Below are 20,598 nucleotides of genomic sequence, written 5' to 3' on the forward strand. Positions count from 1 at the left end.
TTTGGCTCTCCCCCCCCCCCCTCTTTGGCTCTCTCTCCCCCCCCCCCTCTTTGGCTCTCTCTCCCCCCCCCCCTCTTTGGCTCTCTCTCCCCCCCCCCCCTCTTTGGCTCTCTCTCCCCCCCCCCCTCTTTGGCTCTCTCTCCCCCCCCCCCCTCTTTGGCTCTCTCTCCCCCCCCCCCCTCTTTGGCTCTCTCTCCCCCCCCCCCCCTCTTTGGCGCTCTCTCCCCCCCCTCTTTGGCTCTCTCCCCCCCCTCTTTGGCTCTCTCCCCCCCCTCTTTGGCTCTCTCCCCCCCCTCTTTGGCTCTCTCCCCCTCTTTGGCTCTCCCCCCCTCTTTGGCTCTCCCCCCCTCTTTGGCTCTCCCCCCCTCTTTGGCTCTCCCCCCCTCTTTGGCTCTCCCCCCCTCTTTGGCTCTCCCCCCCTCTTTGGCTCTCTCCCCTCTTTGGCTCTCTCCCCTCTTTGGCTCTCTCCCCTCTTTGGCTCTCTCCCCTCTTTGGCTCTCTCCCCTCTTTGGCTCTCTCCCCTCTTTGGCTCTCCCCCCTCTTTGGCTCTCCCCCCTCTTTGGCTCTCTCCCTTCCCCTCTCTTTGGCTCTCTCCCCCCCCTCTCTTTGGCTCTCTCCCCTCTTTGGCTCTCTTTCCTCTTTGGCTCTCTTTCCTCTTTGGCTCTCTTTCCTCTTTGGCTCTCTTTCCTCTTTGGCTCTCTTTCCTCTTTGGCTCTCTTTCCTCTTTGGCTCTCTCTCTCTCCCCCCTCTTTGGTAGTGATGTCGCGAATCTAAAAATTTCGGTTCGCGAACGGCGGACTCAAACTTCCGCAACTGTTTGCGAACCGGGCGAACCGCCATTGACTTCAATAGGCAGGCAAACTTTAAAACCAACAGGGACTCTTTCTGGCCACAATAGTGATGGAAAAGTTGTTTCAAGGGGACTAACACCTGGACTGTGGCATGCTGGAGGGGGGTCCATGGCATAACTCCCATGGAAAATTACATAGTCGATGCAGAGTCTGGTTTTAATCCATAAAGGGCATAAATCACCTAACATTCCTAAATTGTTTGGAATAACGTGCTTTAAAACATCAGGTATGATGTTGTATCGATCATGTAGTGTAAGGGTTACGCCCGCTTCACAGTGACAGACCAAACTTCCCGTTTAAAGGTACAGTCTACACCAGAATTTTTATTGTTTTAAAAGATAGATAATCCCTTTATTACCCATTTCCCAGTTTTGCATAACTAACAGGCAGGCAACTGCAATTAGATTACACTAGCAGACTGATGTTTCACAGTCAAAAAAGTTTTTTTTTTTAAATATTTACACTACTGTTATAACAAATGATTGGTGGCACTAGTTGGCAAGTGAGCCTGGCACACACGCTGGCAGGCAACTGCAATTAGATTACACTAGCAGACTGATGTTTCACAGTCAAAAAAGTTTTTTTTTTACAAAATTTACACTACTGTTACAACAGATATGAGTGGTGGCACTTAGCAAGTGGGCCTGGCACACACGCTGGCAGGCAGGCAACTGCAATTAGATTACACTAGCAGACTGATGTTTCACAGTCAAAATTACTCAGGCAAAAAAAAAAAAAGATGTTCTAGCCCTAAAAAGGGCTTTTTGAGGTGCTGTCCTTACAGCAGAGATCAGATGAGTCCTTCAGGACTGTAGTGGACACTGAATACACTAGCCTAGCTATGAATTTCCCTATAAAATCAGCAGCAGCTACACTATCCCTCCTCTCACTAAGAATGCAGGATCAGAATGAATCTAAAATGGCTGCTGTCCAGGAGCTGGGAGGGAGTGTCTGCTGCTGATTGGCTGAAATGTGTCTGCAGACTGTGAGATACAGGGTCAAAGTTTACTCAATGATGACGAATAGGAGGCAGATCGAACGCGAACAAGCTACGTTTGCTGGGAACTATTTGCCGGCAAACTATTCGCGACATCACTACTCTTTGGCTCTCCCCCCCCTTTGGCTCTCTCCCCCCCCTTTGGCCCTTCTCCCCCCCTCTCTGGCCCTTCTCCCCCCCCTCTCTGGCTCTGTCTTAATTGAAAGCCTTTCCCTCTCTGACCACGCCCCATCGCGGCACCCTACCCAGCCACGCCCCATCGCGGCGACACCCGCTGACCACGCCCCTCGCCCGGCAACGCCCCTCACGACGCCTGGCCACGCCACCATCGTGACGCTCCCGTCGGCCACGCTCCCTGACACTCCGCTTCAACCTTGCTCTGTGCTGAGTGCTGAGTGCCAGGATCCAAACGGCCAGGTATGTTTGTCACGTGCAGTCTCTACTACGCATGACTGCATCTGACAAACATACTTGGCCATTTATTATATAGGATATTGCTGGCCCTGGTATAGGACTAGTTGGAGTTATGTTCCTATTTAAATATCAATATGTATTCGCATATAAATATATAAACAGGCACAGGTCTCCATAATTCCAACTAGGTCTATGCCTAGGGCAGCAATAAATATTACCTATATCAATAAATTAAAAAAAATAAAACAAAACGGAAAAAAATATTTTTCATTAAAAACATTTTTTCATTTAATTTAATTTTGTAATAAATTTAGTGTATCTTTGTTTTTGTTTCTCTATAGAGGTGATTACAGATAAGGAGAGCAGACGTTAAATGTAAATTTTATAGTGTAAGGTTAGGTTACCATAGCAACCAACTTGTTATGGTGTGATTTTTGGGAAATCTGACGTCAGATGGAAGTGTTAATGGAACTTTAACTTACACCTACATTAAAAGAGAAACTGTACGCAATGCGCAATATATTTAATTGGAAATCTGATAATAATATGGGGCCGTAAACTAATTTTAGCTTTTGGCCGCTTCGGTAGTTTACGGCTCCATTATTAAGGACTCAATGGAAACGAGCCCATAGGCTGCTAAGCTGATCATTCATGAGCAGGATACAACTGCAGACTATCAGCTGTGTGTATATATGTGTGCAATCATACCATACCAGAATTAGTTAGCTGTATCATAAGTAGACATTAACCATGTATTTAACCCGTTTGTGAGGATTAAACACATAGTAGGAGGTAAGCTTTGTGCCTGTGTTACCTTTAATTTTCTCACTTATTACAGTTTATGGGCATTCTGTTTTGTCATTCAACCTTGTCATTCCACAGCAAACAGTTATAACCCCATGTAATATCACTCTCAGAATCTGTCACTATACTTGGGGAGTATATGTGCCAAATATTTTGGTGATATAATGAAAGTTTTGTCATTGTACCACTTTTAATTTCCCTATTAACAAATAGGGGCATTCCATTTTGTCATTCACCCTTGTCATTCCACAGCTATAATCTCACTTGATTTCACTCTTAAAATCTGCTACTGTATAAGGTGAAAATTTAAAGTATGTGCTGATTTATATGTGAACTGATGATTCTTTTTGTGCCACATTTCATTTTGTCTCACATTAATGTCTTTAGATATTCAATTTTGTTGAAATTTGCTGCAATCCCATGTAATATCACTCTTAGAATTTGCTGTCAAACATCCTATGTTATATGACTCAAATGTTAATCTAGAAACATAGATTTTGACAGCAAATAAGAACCATAGGCCCAACAAGCCTACCCAAAATTTCCAAAAAGTATAAACTTATCAAGTTCGTAGGATAGCCTTAGTCTTATCTCTGTGCCATATTTAATTCTAAATGGATTCCATTTTGTCATTCACCTTTGTCATTCCAGAGACAAGAGACATAATTCCACTTAATTTTACTCTTAGAATCTGCTATTGTACTTTGGGATGTAATGTGCTACGTCTCAAAGTTTTGACTCTGTGCCACATTTAACTTCTCCCCATTAAAGTCTAGGGACATTCTCTTTTGCCATTTACTTTTACAATCTCAAATAATCTCACTCTAAGAATCTGCTAATGTACTTGGGTAGTATATTTGCCAAATATCTGTGCAATTTGCCTCCAAGTTTTGTTGTGATACTTCTAATTTGACATCTCATTAATGTCTTTGGGCATTCAATTTGTCATTCACCCTTGTCATTCTAAAGAAATTCTCACGTAATTTCACTCTTATTATTTGCTATTGTAAAAGATTTAAAGGAGTATCAGAGCGCCAACTATAGAAGGCAGGGTCCCCAATTAGAAACAATTTTCAAAGTGTAGTTTCAAAATTGTGTTTATTTCAACACGATCAGAACAGTAATGAATATTCCCTTCAGCTGTAATAGCTATGTGTCTTGCTCTACAATTTGAACAGTCACATTAAAGCCTGGTATTGTATTTATACAACACTGAATACTAGTAATAACAGATGAAAAATTTATTTACAAATTTTAAAAGATCACAGTCCTTTAGATTTCAGGATGTTAAAATTGGTTAAAATTAAAATATAATCTTAATTCCCTCATGGATCCATGTTAACAATCTAAAAATTTATTACAACTAAACATTGATACAGTATAAAATCAATATAGAGCTTGTGCCAGGTGTTCTTAACCACCTTTCTCAAACCTTTCGGTAAGATAACCTGTATTCCAATAGTGGAACCTAGACAGGTCTGAGTGATTTGAAAAATGATATACAAGCTCACATTAATAGCTAGCAATCTTGGCGATCAGTGTTTAACTGATTAAATCCCTTGGATAAAGGTCCTATACAAAACAAATTTTTGTTTGTCTGCTTAACCTACAGTTTAGTTATATATATGCTGTCAGGTAATAGGTGAGCAGACACCTCCTAAAACATGATGCACAAATTATTTACCAGGTTTGGTGAGAAAAATAATAGTGTCACGGTGAAAAACAAATGCAATAAAAATGATCACAGTGAAAAACAGTTGCAGTAGGAAATGGTCACAGTGAAAAACAGTTGCAGTAAAAAACAATTGCAGTGAGAAAACAATCGCAGTAAAAAAATCTGGTGATTGATCTGGCCTTGGTGCTCAATCCCAGTATAAACAGTTGCAAAAAATAATAGACAATCATAAACAATCGTGGTGAAAATCTAGTGAACAATCCTTTACTCTGTGTTCAAAATTGAAATTAAAAAATTAGTGAACTCCTTAGAAATCCAGATTAAACCATTTAGTGAATGTTATAGTGAGAGTTTGTGCAATACTTTTCAACAGTTAGTATGCCAAAATCAGTGTATTTAAATGTCCTCACAATCCTATATGTGTAAGATTTTCCGGTCAGCCCTGGGTCCCTTGCTCTCAAGCGTTCAAGCCCTCAGCCCTTTCAAGCCTTTGTTCCCTCTGCTTGCTAGCTCGCGGTCCCTCTGCCGAAAAAATTAGAAATAGTGTAGATTGCTAAAAATAAGTGTGAATATCAAAATCCGACTTACCAGCCAACGCGTTTCGGTCAAGTAGTGACCTTTCTCAAGACTGGTTTTAACTGTCGGACAGGGAGTTTAAATACCCTGTCATAAATTGCCCTTTTGTCAAACCGGAAGTGTTTGTTTAAAACTCTGTGTATACTATATTTCTTTCTGTTTCATATTCTCATGTATTCCCAACTTTAGGAGTTTATACAATCCTCCTATTATTTGCGTTAGGAATAGTGTTTTAACTAATCCTTATTTTAATGGCTATTTCATAACCCGATTTCTATCCATTCTGATTGGTTGTTCTGGTTGCTTATAACTTTTCTGTGATTGGCTGCCCTTGGGGGTGTGTGACAAATACGTTTCTTTATTGCTTATTTAATATTGTGTGTGTCCTTGTATTTTCTTATAATTGGCCCATACTCTAACTTCGTTATGGTTTTTTTCCAAAATCGCTGCAGGGGGACTGGCCTTATTTTTCAGTTATAGGTGTCAGACCAATAATGTTGTTTATAACCTCCGTTTATATTATATTTCTTTCTATTTCATGTTATCAAATGTTCTCAACTTTAGGAACTTATACGGTACTATTTGCTTTGGGGAAAATGTATTAAAAACTTTGTTTTAATAGCTCTTTCATGACCCGATTTCTATCCATTGTGATTTGTTGTTATGGTTACTTGTAACATTTGTGTGATTCGCTATCCTTGGGGGTGTATAACACATACGTTTCTTTATTGGCTATTTTGTGTATCCTTATACTTCTCTATAGCTGGCCCATATTTTAACTGGCCCATATTTCAACTTCATTATAGTTTTTCAACATATCGCTACAGGGGGACTGCCATTGTTTAGCAATTATAGGTTTGTTTCCTCATATTTACTCTATGTCGCATCTTACTACTTCATTGATGGTATTTTAATTTCCCAATAATGTTCCTTTTCATTAAGTATTTAGGATGTTCTATGAAGATAACTTTTTATCTAAGGTAAGATATACACTCTTTGTTTCCATAAAGATATGAGTGTACTTTAATTCTCCTATATTCCATATAATTTATATAATTTATAACTGTTACTCCTGATGACCCTTCTGAGTCATACTCGCTCAATTTGTCATTGTCAGCAATATATTCAATTTTATATTTTTGGTTGCTAAGGTCTTGCTCAATTCATCAATATGGGGATATATAAGTTAATTTTCTCAATTTTCCAGAGTGTTATATGTAGGATTTATGTAATTTGGTGATGTTCCTTTTAGTGGTGTTGATAATCTGATGATTTCCTATTTATTTATCTTCTTTAGTTTTTAATTCCCCAACAGGTGGAGGGGAGGTTTTTTGGAGGAATCGCTCCGGTTAGCATTCGTTCTGGCAATTTTTTCTCTATATGTATTCCAACCTGATTGTTGGATTCATCTATGAAAAGGTTTTTTCATGCTTTAAATGGACTTCATGCATTTTCATGCTATGAATGGACCTAATATAGTTCATATATACACATTTATAGAAATGGTCTATATGAACCTTTTCTTTTTTATTTATTTAGAAAATCCCTTTTATTATTCTTGGTGTGTAGATTCTTAATGTATCTTAGATATAACTTTCTTTACAGCATCACTTTATTATATGTTGTCAATTTTCATATAGAAAGGTTTTTCTATTTTGCTACTCATCTAGGTATCTATGTTCATTAGACTTTCCTTGGAGAATTTTTGTGTAACTTTATGAGTCATATTCTTTATTTTTTGACTTAACCCAAAGGTCTTAATGTTTGGGATTCTAACTATTGTATTGATGTTTTTATCTAGCAGGAAAGGTGGGGAGGCTATTTCTCCAATTGTGTGTGCCTATAAAATTTTGGATACTCTAAGGAATTTTTTAAGTGGTCTATTTGGTGACGATGGGTGTTTGTAGAGTGCTCTTTCTACTAGTGTGAGAAATTTTATCTATAAGAGTGTTTTTATTATTTTGATAATTTTTTATTATTTTATTTTGATAATGTTCTTATATGTTGGATCAACCTGAGTGTTCTTAGGGATACAGTACTTTTTTTAATGATTTTTTCAAATGATTTTTCTAATATTCCTTAATATCATAAAGATAAATGTGGCTCGAGATTGGTCACCGGATATGGTCTCTGAGGCAGGGTTTTTTTTTCTCTTTAAGTGGATTTCTCCAAAATGTTCAAATGTAACCAAAGTGTTTAAATTTAACAATTCCAGTCCTTAATTCAAATTCAGGAGGTGGGACAGGTCTTCTATGTTATTCAACCCTCTTGGGAATAAACAGTCCATATAGAAGATCCATTTGGATTCTTCGGTCAGTAGCTTTTTTTCATGATCTCCCCCTCTCCAATTTATAGGGACCTTTTGTATCCCCATATATTTCAAGGTTTTTATATCCCCCTGATGTTTTTCAGAGAAATGCTTGTAGAGGGGGGTTTCTTTATTAAGTTTTTCGATACAGAGAATATGTTCCCTTATTCGGTCCCTTAGTGGCCTAGATGTTTGTCCTATATACTGGAGGCCACAGGGACATTGGAGTAAATAGATGACATTTCGGTCATGACAGCGAATCAGATTTTTAATTTTATATTTCTTCATACTATTATTTGATTGGAATTCAGTTGTTTTTATACCACTCTTACATAGTTTACATGTATGGCATGGAAAAAACCTTTCACTGTTTTCCCAAATGGGTCCTTTGTTTCAGGTTGTTTTTTCTTTTGTATACTGGGTGCCAGTGTGTTTAGGTTATTGGCCCTTCTGTATACAAAGCTTGGTTTTTGTGGTAATTTGTCACCAAGAATATCATCATCTTTAAGAATATTACAATGTTTTCTGAAGATATCTTCAATGATTCGACTGTTCTGGCTATATTCCGTTATAAGAGGTACACTTATGACTTCTTCATCAATCTTTTTTGTCCTCTCTTTATATTTGGTTAAGTCTCTTCGATCTATTTTTCCTATTTCTTCTATTTTCTGGTCCAATGCTTCTTCATTATAACCTCTGTCTAAGAACTTCGCCTTGATTATTTGCGCTTGTTCTTCCCATTTTAGGTGATTAGAACAGTTTTTTCTCATTCTGAGAAGCTGTCCTTTTGGGATGTTCCGCTTCCAATTCATATGGTGACAACTTGTTTGGTGGACATAGTTGTTGCTGTCCACCTTTTTGAAAAAAGTTGATGTTTCAATTATCCCCTCTTTTACCTCAATATTCAAATCTAGATATGTAAGTGACTTTCGACTCCATTCATACGTGAAGTGCAAATTGGCTTCATTTCCATTCATAGTATGTTCTAGATCTTCTTGTGACCCTTTCCAGATCATTATGATGTCATCAATATATCGTCGATAGAGGACTAGGTCCGCGCCTGCTGGGCATGATTCCCAGAAGATCTCCTCCCATTTTGCCATATAGAGATTGGCATAACTAGGCGCGAACCTAGTCCCCTTCGCTGTACCACATATCTGTCGATAAAACTTTCCATTGTTACAGAAATAGTTGTGATGTAATATGTAATGGATGCTGTCCAGAATAAAATCACATCGTTTTAGTGGAATCTCCGTGTCTTTCTCCAAGTAGAATCTCACCGCTTTCAAACCCTCCTCATGGGGTATGCTGGTGTACAGCGCGGTCACATCACATGTCACCAAAATGTAGTTGTTCTCCCATGTTATATCTTCCAGAAGGTTGATTATCTGGGTTGAATCCCTTAAATAGGAGGGGCGTTCTTTAACATGTTTTTGCAGATGTCTGTCGACATATTTGGACAGATTGCTGCTCAGCGAACCTATCCCGGATATTATCGGTCTCCCAGGAGGCTTATTAAGATCTTTATGAATCTTTGGGAGATGGTATATAATTGGAGTCCTGGAATACTGTACATTAATATAGTTGTATTCCTTATCATTTAAGATACCGTCTTCCTTAGCCTCCTTCAATATTCTTGACAGCTCCCTTTTATATATATGTTTGCTGGGTTTTCTCCTAATTCTTGATATGTATTCCCATCACTCAGAATTCTCTCAGTTTCATCATTGTAGTCTTTTCTATTCATCACCACAATTCCTCCGCCTTTGTCGGCGGATTTTATGATTAGATTGTGGTTTTGTTCCAATTTCTTAATAGTTTGAAATTGTTTAATGGATAAGTTCTTATTCTTCAGATTCAGTTTTTTAAGGTGAATGTCCCGTATCTCTCTACAAACTATTGTCTCGAAGGTCTCCAATGCAGTTCCTTTATGAGTTAAAGGATAGAATGTGGACTTTGGCTTAAGGTCTGTGTGTTGATAGCAGTCCTCTCATACTGTAGAACCGTACTCCTTAAATCCATAACTCATCCTTTCCAGCGGTGTTTTGAGAAAGAATCTCTTTAGAGTGAGTTTCCTGATAAACTCTTTGGTGCTCACAAAGGTGTTAAATTTATCAAGGCTTCTAGATGGTGCAAATGATAAGCCTAATCCTAAGATGGATCTTTCATCTTTATTTAATTCATAGGAGCTCAGGTTGAATATCCCTTTGTTTGTTTCCTTATCCTCCTGTTTGTCGGTATTCTCCTCTATCTTCTTTACTTTGGCCCCTCCTCTCATCCCTCTATGGTTCTTTTTTTTGCCTTTGTTTTTGACTGATTTTCCTCCCACTCCCTGTGGTGGTAGTGGTCCAACACTAAAAAAAGAGGGGGTAGTAGAAGAGGTAGAATGGGGTATTTCCAAATCTTGTGATGCTGAAATATTGGATGCATGGCTTTTGTTGTCTCCTCTATCACCCTTTCCTTCAAGATTTTCACTTCTTTTAGTCTCTTTTAGTTTCTCAGCATTCCCATTTACTGTTGGTTTCTGTGGTCCTCTCATTCCTATTGGTGTTCCATACTCTTGGTCATGTCTCCTATTGTAAGGTCTCTCTTCACCATAATTCCACCTATGTTGTAACTCTCTCTTATCATGAGGGTGTTGTCCCTCTTTGTTCCCTTGATTTCTCCAATCCCTCCTAGGGTAATTGTGGTCCCTCCAAATTCTTTGCTCATATCTTTCTCCTTGATGTTGTTCATGCTGTCTTATTCTTTCTCCATGTGTACCTATTTTTTCATCCCTTCTTCCCCTCCTTCGTTCGTACTGTCTATCGTCCCATCTTTGATCATCATAAGGCACCTCATAGTGGTTACTATAGGGCCTATTGTAGTTATATGTCCCCCCATAGCTTTGGTATGATCCCCCATATGTATTTCTATATGATCTATTTGAATTGTGTCGTCTCCCATATTGATATCCCTTATATCCATTATGGTTGTTCATGGGATTTCTATTTCTCACATAGTGTGGTCGGTTGTAATATTCATCTTTAGACCTATCATGTCTGGATGGTCCCTCTATTTGTGTATTCTCCCTATAGTTCTCATGTTTATTACTGTTCTCATAATAAGCATTGTTTGGTTTAACTTCTAAATGTTTTGGATGTATATTTTTTCTCCCAGTTTTGGCTTTTCTATATGATACCTTTGTCCATGTATTGGGATCATTAGTATCATTGTCCGTGTGTGTATTTCCTTCCTCTAAATCCTCCCCAACAGCTAAATCAATCTGCTCTTCCTCTTTTTTCTTCTCTATCTCTCTCATGAGTTTCTTTGTTTTCTTTTTTATAATCTCCTCTTTAATTTTGCTAACTTTCTTAACCAATGTTTCTTTTTTATCTGCAATGTCCTCACTTTCAGGCCCAGAATTTTCTAAGTTAACAATAATAACTTCATTTTCCTTAATTTCAAGATCTATGTTAGTTATTAGTGTTTCTCTGTATTCGATAATCAGTTCCATTAGTTTTCTTGAGGTTTCAATTAACACATGTTTCCATTTCTCTGCTATAGTATCTGACAGTGGAAATGCACAATCCTTATGTACCAATAGCCCTTTCGGAATTAGTTCTAATTCTAGACATTTTTTGAGAAATGAAATTTCTCCTTTAAATTTAACTTCAGAGACAAGCAATTTTTCAAGTTCTTTAAATATTAGCTGTACATCTATAGTGTCTTCTTCCCTCATTATGTTCTCTCCCCTTTCATTATTGGTAATACTGATGTTAATAGACTGTCTTATACTCTGGAATAAATCCATAATATTCAAATATATTGCTGACAGCGGCTGCTTGATGCAAACTAGGATGTAACACAAAAATTCTTAAATCAATTCACCAAGCGCCTGCTGAAAAAAACACCCTTTGCTCAGATAGATTGACCCCTAGTGGTCAACAGGAAAATGTAAAACATTTAAAGGAGTATCAGAGCGCCAACTATAGAAGGCAGGGTCCCCAATTAGAAACAATTTTCAAAGTGTAGTTTCAAAATTGTGTTTATTTCAACACGATCAGAACATTTGCGAATCACACAAATGTTACAAGTAACCATAACAACAAATCACAATGGATAGAAATCGGGTCATGAAAGAGCTATTAAAACAAAGTTTTTAATACATTTTCCCCAAAGCAAATAGTACCGTATAAGTTCCTAAAGTTGAGAACATTTGATAACATGAAATAGAAAGAAATATAATATAAACGGAGGTTATAAACAACATTATTGGTCTGACACCTATAACTGAAAAATAAGGCCAGTCCCCCTGCAGCGATTTTGGAAAAAAACCATAACGAAGTTAGAGTATGGGCCAATTATAAGAAAATACAAGGACACACACAATATTAAATAAGCAATAAAGAAACGTATTTGTCACACACCCCCAAGGGCAGCCAATCACAGAAAAGTTATAAGCAACCAGAACAACCAATCAGAATGGATAGAAATCGGGTTATGAAATAGCCATTAAAATAAGGATTAGTTAAAACACTATTCCTAATGCAAATAATAGGAGGATTGTATAAACTCCTAAAGTTGGGAATACATGAGAATATGAAACAGAAAGAAATATAGTATACACAGAGTTTTAAACAAACACTTCCGGTTTGACAAAAGGGCAATTTATGACAGGGTATTTAAACTCCCTGTCCGACAGTTAAAACCAGTCTTGAGAAAGGTCACTACTTGACCGAAACGCGTTGGCTGGTAAGTCGGATTTTGATATTCACACTTATTTTTAGCAATCTACACTATTTCTAATTTTTTCGGCAGAGGGACCGCGAGCTAGCAAGCAGAGGGAACAAAGGCTTGAAAGGGCTGAGGGCTTGAGAGCAAGGGACCCAGGGCTGACCGGAAAATCTTACACATATAGGATTGTGAGGACATTTAAATACACTGATTTTGGCATACTAACTGTTGAAAAGTATTGCACAAACTCTCACTATATGGTTTAATCTGGATTTCTAAGGAGTTCACTAATTTTTTAATTTCAATTTTGAACACAGAGTAAAGGATTGTTCACTAGATTTTCACCACGATTGTTTATGATGGTCTATTATTTATTATAACTGTTTATACTGGGATTGAGCACCAAGGCCAGATCAATCACCAAATTTTTTTACTGCGATTGTTTTCTCACTGCAATTGTTTTTTACTGCAACTGTTTTTCACTGTGACCATTTCCTACTGCAACTGTTTTTCACTGTGATCATTTTTATTGCATTTGTTTTTCACCGTGACACTATTATTTTTCTCACCAAACCTGGTAAATAATTTGTGCATCATGTTTTAGGAGGTGTCTGCTCACCTATTACCTGACAGCAAATATATAACTAAACTGTAGGTTAAGCAGACAAACAAAAATTTGTTTTGTATAGGACCTTTATCCAAGGGATTTAATCAGTTAAACACTGATCGCCAAGATTGCTAGCTATTAATGTGAGCTTGTATATCATTTTTCAAATCACTCAGACCTGTCTAGGTTCCACTATTGGAATACAGGTTATCTTACCGAAAGGTTTGAGAAAGGTGGTTAAGAACACTTGGCACAAGCTCTATATTGATTTTATACTGTATCAATGTTTAGTTGTAATAAATTTTTAGATTGTTAACATGGATCCATGAGGGAATTAAGATTATATTATTTTAATTTTAACCAATTTTAACATCCTGAAATCTAAAGGACTGTGATCTTTTAAAATTTGTAAATACATTTTTCATCTGTTATTACTAGTATTCAGTGTTGTATAAATACAATACCAGGCTTTAATGTGACTGTTCAAATTGTAGAGCAAGACACATAGCTCTTACAGCTGAAGGGAATATTCATTACTGTTCTGATCGTGTTGAAATAAACACAATTTTGAAACTACACTTTGAAAATTGTTTCTAATTGGGGACCCTGCCTTCTATAGTTGGCGCTCTGATACTCCTTTAAATCTTTTACATTTTCCTGTTGACCACTAGGGGGTCAATCTATCTGAGCAAAGGGTGTTTTTTTCAGCAGGCGCTTGGTGAATTGATTTAAGTATTATTTGCTATTGTATGTATGGATTGTATATGCCAAACATCTATGTGATGCTCAAAGGTTCAACTCTGTGTCATATTTAATTTCCCCACATTAAAGTCTTTGGACATTCTATTTTGTCACCCTTGTCATTCCATACAAAGCAGCTATAATTCCCTGTAATCTCATTCAGAGAATCTGCCACTGTATTTGGGAAGAATACTGTATTTATCAAATAGCCACAATATTTGTGTCCATATTTTGTTGCTGTGACATTTTTTATTTCACATCATATTAAAGTCTGTGAGCATTCTATTTTGTCATTCACTCTGTCATTGTATAGAAAACACCTATAATGTCATGTTATATAACTCTCAGAACCTGCTACTATACTTGGGGAATATATTTTGTAAATATCAATGTATTATTTTATGTGATATTTTTACATCCCATTAAAATCTCAGCAGGAGAGTGAGATAATGGGAAAACTTAAAGGGACATGAAACCACACGTTTTGTTTTTTTAATGGATCCAAAACTATATTTAATAAACTATTAAGATAATATCAAAATACAATAAGACATACACATAAGCACAGTAAAACCCTAAAAGTACAATATCATTGTTATCTCTATAAAATAATGTACAAAATATGTTTGTGCGAGAAAAAAGGAGAAAAGTGTCTCAAGGAAGTCTCAAATGAAAAAATAGTTACACGTGTAAAATAATAATATTAATCCAACGTCCCTACTACCAATTAAAGCCTACTAGCTTACTACCAATTAAAGGGACACTGAACCCAATTTTTTTCTTTTGTGATTCAGATAGAGCGTGCAATTTTAAGCAACTTTCTAATTTACTCCTATTATCAAATTTTCTTTATTCTCTTGGTATCTTTATTTGAAATGCAAGAATGTAAGTTTAGATGCCGGCCCATTTTTGGTGAACAACCTGGGTTGTTCTTGCTGATTGGTGGATAAATTCATCCACCAATAAAAAAGTGCTGTCCAGAGTACTGAACGAAAATGAAAGCTTAGATGCCTTTTTTTTTAAATAAAGATAGCAAGAGAACAAAGAAAAATAGATAATAGGAGTAAATTAGAAAGTTTCTTAAAATTGAATGCTCTGTCTGAATCACAAAAGAAAAAAGTTGGGTTCAGTGTCCCTTTAAGCATATTAGGTGATGTGCATCTCTGTAATGAGAAGGGGTGTGGTCTAATGACATCAACACCCTATATCAGGTGTGCATAATTATTAGGCAACTTCCTTTCCTTTGGCAAAATGGGTCAAAAGAAGGACTTGACAGGCTCAGAAAAGTCAAAAATAGAGAGATATCTTGCAGAGGGATGCAGCACTCTTAAAATTGCAAAGCTTCTGAAGCGTGATCATCGAACAATCAAGCGTTTCATTCAAAATAGTCAACAGGGTCGCAAGAAGCGTGTGGAAAAACCAAGGCGCAAAATAACTGCCCATGAACTGAGAAAAGTCAAGCGTGCAGCTGCCAAGATGCCACCAGTTTGGCCATATTTCAGAGCTGCAACATCACTGGAGTGCCCAAAAGCACAAGGTGTGCAATACTCAGAGACATGGCCAAGGTAAGAAAGGCTGAAAGACGACCACCACTGAACAAGACACACAAGCTGAAACATCAAGACTGGGCCAAGAAATATCTCAAGACTGATTTTTCTAAGGTTTTATGGACTGATGAAATGAGAGTGAGTCTTGATGGGCCAGATGGATGGGCCCGTGGCTGGATTGGTAAAGGGCAGAGAGCTCCAGTCCGACTCAGATGCCAGCAAGGTGGAGGTGGAGTACTGGTTTGGGCTGGTATCATCAAAGATGAGCTTGTGGGGCCTTTTCGGGTTGAGGATGGAGTCAAGCTCAACTTCCAGTCTTACTGCCAGTTTCTGGAAGACACCTTCTTCAAGCAGTGGTACAGGAAGAAGTCTGCATCCTTCAAGAAAAACATGATTTTCATGCAGGACAATGCTCCATCACACGCGTCCAAGTACTCCACAGCGTGGCTGGCAAGAAAGGGTATAAAAGAAGAAAATCTAATGACATGGCCTCCTTGTTCACCTGATCTGAACCCCATTGAGAACCTGTGGTCTATCATCAAATGTGAGATTTACAAGGAGGGAAAACAGTACACCTCTCTGAACAGTGTCTGGGAGGCTGTGGTTGCTGCTGCACGCAATGTTGATGGTGAACAGATCAAAACACTGACAGAATCCATGGATGGCAGGCTTTTGAGTGTCCTTGCAAAGAAAGGTGGCTATATTGGTCACTGATTTGTTTTTGTATGTCAGAAATGTATATTTGTGAGTGTTGAGATGTTATATTGGTTTCACTGGTAAAAATAAATAATTGAAATGGGTATATATTTGTTTTTTGTTAAGTTGCCTAATAATTATGCACAGTAATAGTCACCTGCACACACAGATATCCCCCTAAAATAGCTATAACTAAAAACTACTTCCAAAACTATTCAGCTTTGATATTAATGAGTTTTTTGGGTTCATTGAGAACATGGTTGTTGTTCAATAATAAAATGAATCCTCAAAAATACAACTTGCCTAATAATTCTGCACTCCATATATATATATATATATAGCGAAAGCAAAGAAACTTGATCCTCTGGTCAGTTTCAAAATTTTAAAAAGTCACTTTTATTGAATCAATGTTAAAAATATATATATTCCCCAAAAAAATAAATACAGGTAGCCCTCAGTTTACGCCGGGGTTAGGTTCCAGAAGGAATGGTTGTAAATCCAAACCGTTGTAAATTGAAACCCAGTTTATAATGTAAGTCAATGGGAAGTGAGGGAGTTAGGCTCCAGGTATATGTAATCACCCAGCAACATACAAAACACGGAAAGGGGACTGCACTCCAAAACCAGACCAGGTACACATCCCATGACCCAGCAACATGCCAGCCCTGGGTGCTAAATAGCACTCACAAAAAGCTGTGCCGTCACCAGAGTCATAGGCAGTTAACCCCAGACAGGAGTGGGTGCAAGAACCATGGGGGATTACAAAATACATACAACACATAAAGGAAACCCAGCACTCACCAGCTAGCTCACAGCTAAGATTTAAAATGGAAAGGTTAGTCACCGCATCTGGCCTGCATTGTGTGGCTGTGTTAGGGACTCAGGTGTTGGAAAGGACCTTGACGTTGTGCCTGAGCTTGTCCCATTTGGCCAGATGCAGTGACTAACCTTTCCATTTTATATCTTAGCTGTGAGCTAGCTGATGAGTGCTGGGTTTCCTTTATCCGCTTCTCTCAGAACGGTGTTGTTGTCATTCTGTAGGTCCCTTAGTGCTTGTTTTTCTTTATATGTTAGGTTATGCCTGTGTTGGGTATGGGTTTTACAACCCTCCTCACTTGTCTGCCATAGCAGTCTAGAAAATGTTTTAATAGAGGGATTGTTGCTGTTCGGATCATAGGTGCTGTTTTTCTTCAGGGCAGGTGTGGATTCTTCATTGGTGGATGTCTGGAAGTGTTCTTTGAGTCTAAGTGAGCAGGTAAAATGCTGTACATCCGCATATAGGTTGAAGGGGTCAGGGTTAGTAGTAGGAATGCAAGAAAGACCCTTATTAAGGACACTCCTCTCGTCTTGTGTGACTATGTGTCCACTAAGGTTGATGTTCAGCTCCTCATATACCTTCCTCTCCTGGGTAGTCTTGGTGGTCTGCCTGTAGCCCCCCCTCCGGGTATGGGTCCTCTGCCTCCCCCGTTTTTTGAGCATGTTAGCATGCCACTTTGTTGTTCCATCGTGTCAGTTGGTGCCCTGTTGGTGTTGTCCGAATCCAAACTGTTTCCAGAGCTGTCCACCGTACCCAATCGTCTTGTACGGTTGTACCTTTGTCGCCAGGGTCTATTCGCTCTGTACATGCTTCTTTCATCTGGGTTCATCTGCCACCGATACACACTCTTATTCTTATAATCCTGTGTGACATCTTCCAGTTTTCTATTCTTGAATGTTATTAGGTCATTTTCGTATTTATCAACCTCTTCCTTAAGTTTATTCAGCCAATTTTGGTCAGTATCTGTTTCCAGTCTACTTAGGTGCAGTGTTTCATATGCCCTTGTTTTGTTTCTATTTATTTCTAGTAGTCTTGTAACCTCCTCAATCACAAAGAGAATTTTGTCGAGTGAGCATTTGTTCATAATGTTACATCATTTCAAACAAAATGCAGGATTATTCCTCCCTATAGTCGGTGTATTCCTTATTCTAAATTCCCGGGGGATGAATTTCTTGCGATGGTATTCCGACAAGTATGTAGCATGAAGTATTAAATCTTTTTCTTTCTTTTTCAGTTTTGCAAGTTTTGCATATATATGACTGGTTTGCTCCATTGTTGCCCTTGTTGGTAATGTGGCAAATCTGATTCTAGAGACGTCCCCTTTAAATGAGTTGTTGACTGCATTTATTTACATATTTGGTCACAGTATAAGTCTATACTTAGACTCTATAACGGTTCGTCTTACATTATGTAAATAACCTGTGTGCATTTAATTGTCTAGTAGCCAACTGATTACTAATTGAACTTGCATTGTATTTTGTATTTAGTAAGTAGCACGCCTGTTAATTAAGCCACACCCGCTATCCTATGTTAATAGATTCTGCACTATGTCTTTAACGTGGCCCAGGTTAATATGTAGCAGCTGTGTTTCTGTTTTTATTACCCCAGCTGTTTGCGGTTAGCGTCCGGTTGCCATGACAACGTTGTCACGTTACTCCGGTCATGGCCATAATCAGCTGACGGGTGTTAGATGATTAGTATGGGTATATAGGGGGTAAGTACTTGTCTGGTTTTGTATGCCTATTTTGAAAACGGGGGCAACCCCGAAACGTCAATAAAGACTTTGTTCTTCACTACAAGACCCTGTGAGTGACTCCCTTACTTTGCTGATTTGTATTTCACTTGGAGTGCACCCGGGGCACCACGGGCCGGTTTTGGGCCATTACAATTTACCAGGAGTGCTTCTACCATCCTCCTTTGAGATAGAGAGATAGAGATATATATATATATATATATATATATATATATATATAATCCCAAAAGATATATATTCCGTGATGTTAAATCCTGGAAAGGAAACAAACAATGTGCAAAACCTAAAAACCTAAATGATATAAGTCCTGCACTATAGTGAATTAGGCTTACTGGACCCCCACACAAAAAAAATTGCTGGAAAACTCGAGCTTTAGCTGTCTCAATAGGTCGATGCGTTTCAGCCCTAAATAGGGCCTTTCTCAAGACTCGTTTTTTTCTTGCACAAACATATTTTGTACATTATATATATATATATATATATATATATAACAACTATATTGTACTGTAAGAGATTTACTGTGCTTCTATATGTGTATAAATCTTATTTTAATTCTATTTTATCTTAATAGTTTATTAAATATATTTTTGGATCCATATAACAAAAATATTTTATCATCGCTCCTAAACTTTTGCATTTTTTTTACATATTAGTGACCTAGTTAAGTGATCGTTTAATTTTAGAGAGCTTGTGTGTCATTCTTTTGGCGCTGTGTACTATCCTTTGCATTTGTTCTATTATTGAATGCACTTCATTCTTTTGGTATCCTTTGTTGAAGGAGTAGCAATGCACAACCAGAAGCTAGCTGAAGATATCAATGAACTAATTAAGAGGTTTATATGCACAGCCTCTAATCAGCAGCTACCTCACAGTAGTATATTGCTGATCCTGAGTCTACCTTGGTATGCTTTTCAATAAAGAATACCAAGAGAATAAAGTAAATTCCAAAGTTGTTTCAAATTGCATATATGATAGTTTAACTTTTAGTTTACTGTCCCTTTAAGTACAAATATGGAGCTGCAAATTACTTTATAGAAACTGGAAAGTGGAAGTTAGAAAACCAACAGTTAAACTACAGGAAATAGGGACAACATAAATAATAAACGTGTTTTTAACTAGACATAATTAAATATTTTATATCACAATCTCATACAGTTTCATATCTATTTTAAGGCAGTTGTATAATTCTTTCTCAGTCTAAATATCAGTGAGGGCTACTGAATAGGGTTGCCACCTCAGCCATGTTTTCCTGGACACTTATGAGTTACATATGCTGCAGGGTGTGCAGGGAGGAACATGTATTGTGTTTCTGGACAGCACTTTTCATGTTCCTCCCTGCAGCATATGTAACTTAGAAGTGTTCTGTATTTTAACTTACTGAATGCTTTTTTTAACCACACAACAAAACCAAGCAGGAAACCAATGATTGGGTATGTGCCAACTTGCTTAAACATGTTAATATGCACACGCAGCTCTAAACACTGAATTACAGTTCTAATGGGGAAATATAGGCAAGCAGTGCTTCTTACCTCTCCCTGGTCAATGGCAGGACATACAGCGGGGATTAGACAGGAAACCTGCCAGCATTAAAAGGGGAGTAGTCACAGCCTGTCCTGGATAAAGATGGACTTTATAACTGCTGTTATCAGATTTGTATTACATTACTGATTACAGAGAAGAGATTCATGTTAGCAGCTGACAGAAGAAAGAATGCAGGGAAAATATCACTTGTCAGCTCCTCCTTTTCTTAAACAGCTTGCTGAGGGAGGGGCATAATAGTAAGACGGAAAAATGCCTTAATGTGCTAGAGGATTTTATGTAACTCTATTTAACCACCACAAAATAGGGACAGACACAGTTAAAGGGACAGTCTACACTAAAATGGTTATTGTTTATAAAGATAGATAATGGCTTTAATACCCATTCCCCGGCTTTGCACAACCAACATTGTTATATTAATATACTTTATAACATTTAAACCTACACATTTCTGCCTGTTTCTTAGCCACTAAAGACAGCCTCTTATCACATGCTTTTTTATTAGCTTTGCACAACAGGAGACTGCAGTGCTAGTTCATGTGGGCCATATAGTGTTC

At 37.9% G+C, this 20,598-nt stretch overlaps 1 protein-coding gene across 1 annotated transcript in view; it reads right to left on the bottom strand.

The window, feature by feature from the left end:
* Positions 1 to 20,224, bottom strand: part of LOC128654298 (retinol dehydrogenase 7) — a 120,760-nt gene extending 100,536 nt beyond the window's left edge. The window contains exon 1 of the mRNA XM_053708159.1: positions 20,032 to 20,224. The gene's annotated coding sequence lies outside the window, so the exon portion shown is untranslated. The remainder of the gene's footprint in view (positions 1 to 20,031) is intronic.
* Positions 20,225 to 20,598: the final 374 nt, after the last annotated feature.

Source organism: Bombina bombina, chromosome 3 (genome assembly GCF_027579735.1).
Source record: "Bombina bombina isolate aBomBom1 chromosome 3, aBomBom1.pri, whole genome shotgun sequence".
In the NCBI taxonomy this organism is placed as follows: Eukaryota; Metazoa; Chordata; class Amphibia; order Anura; family Bombinatoridae; genus Bombina; species Bombina bombina.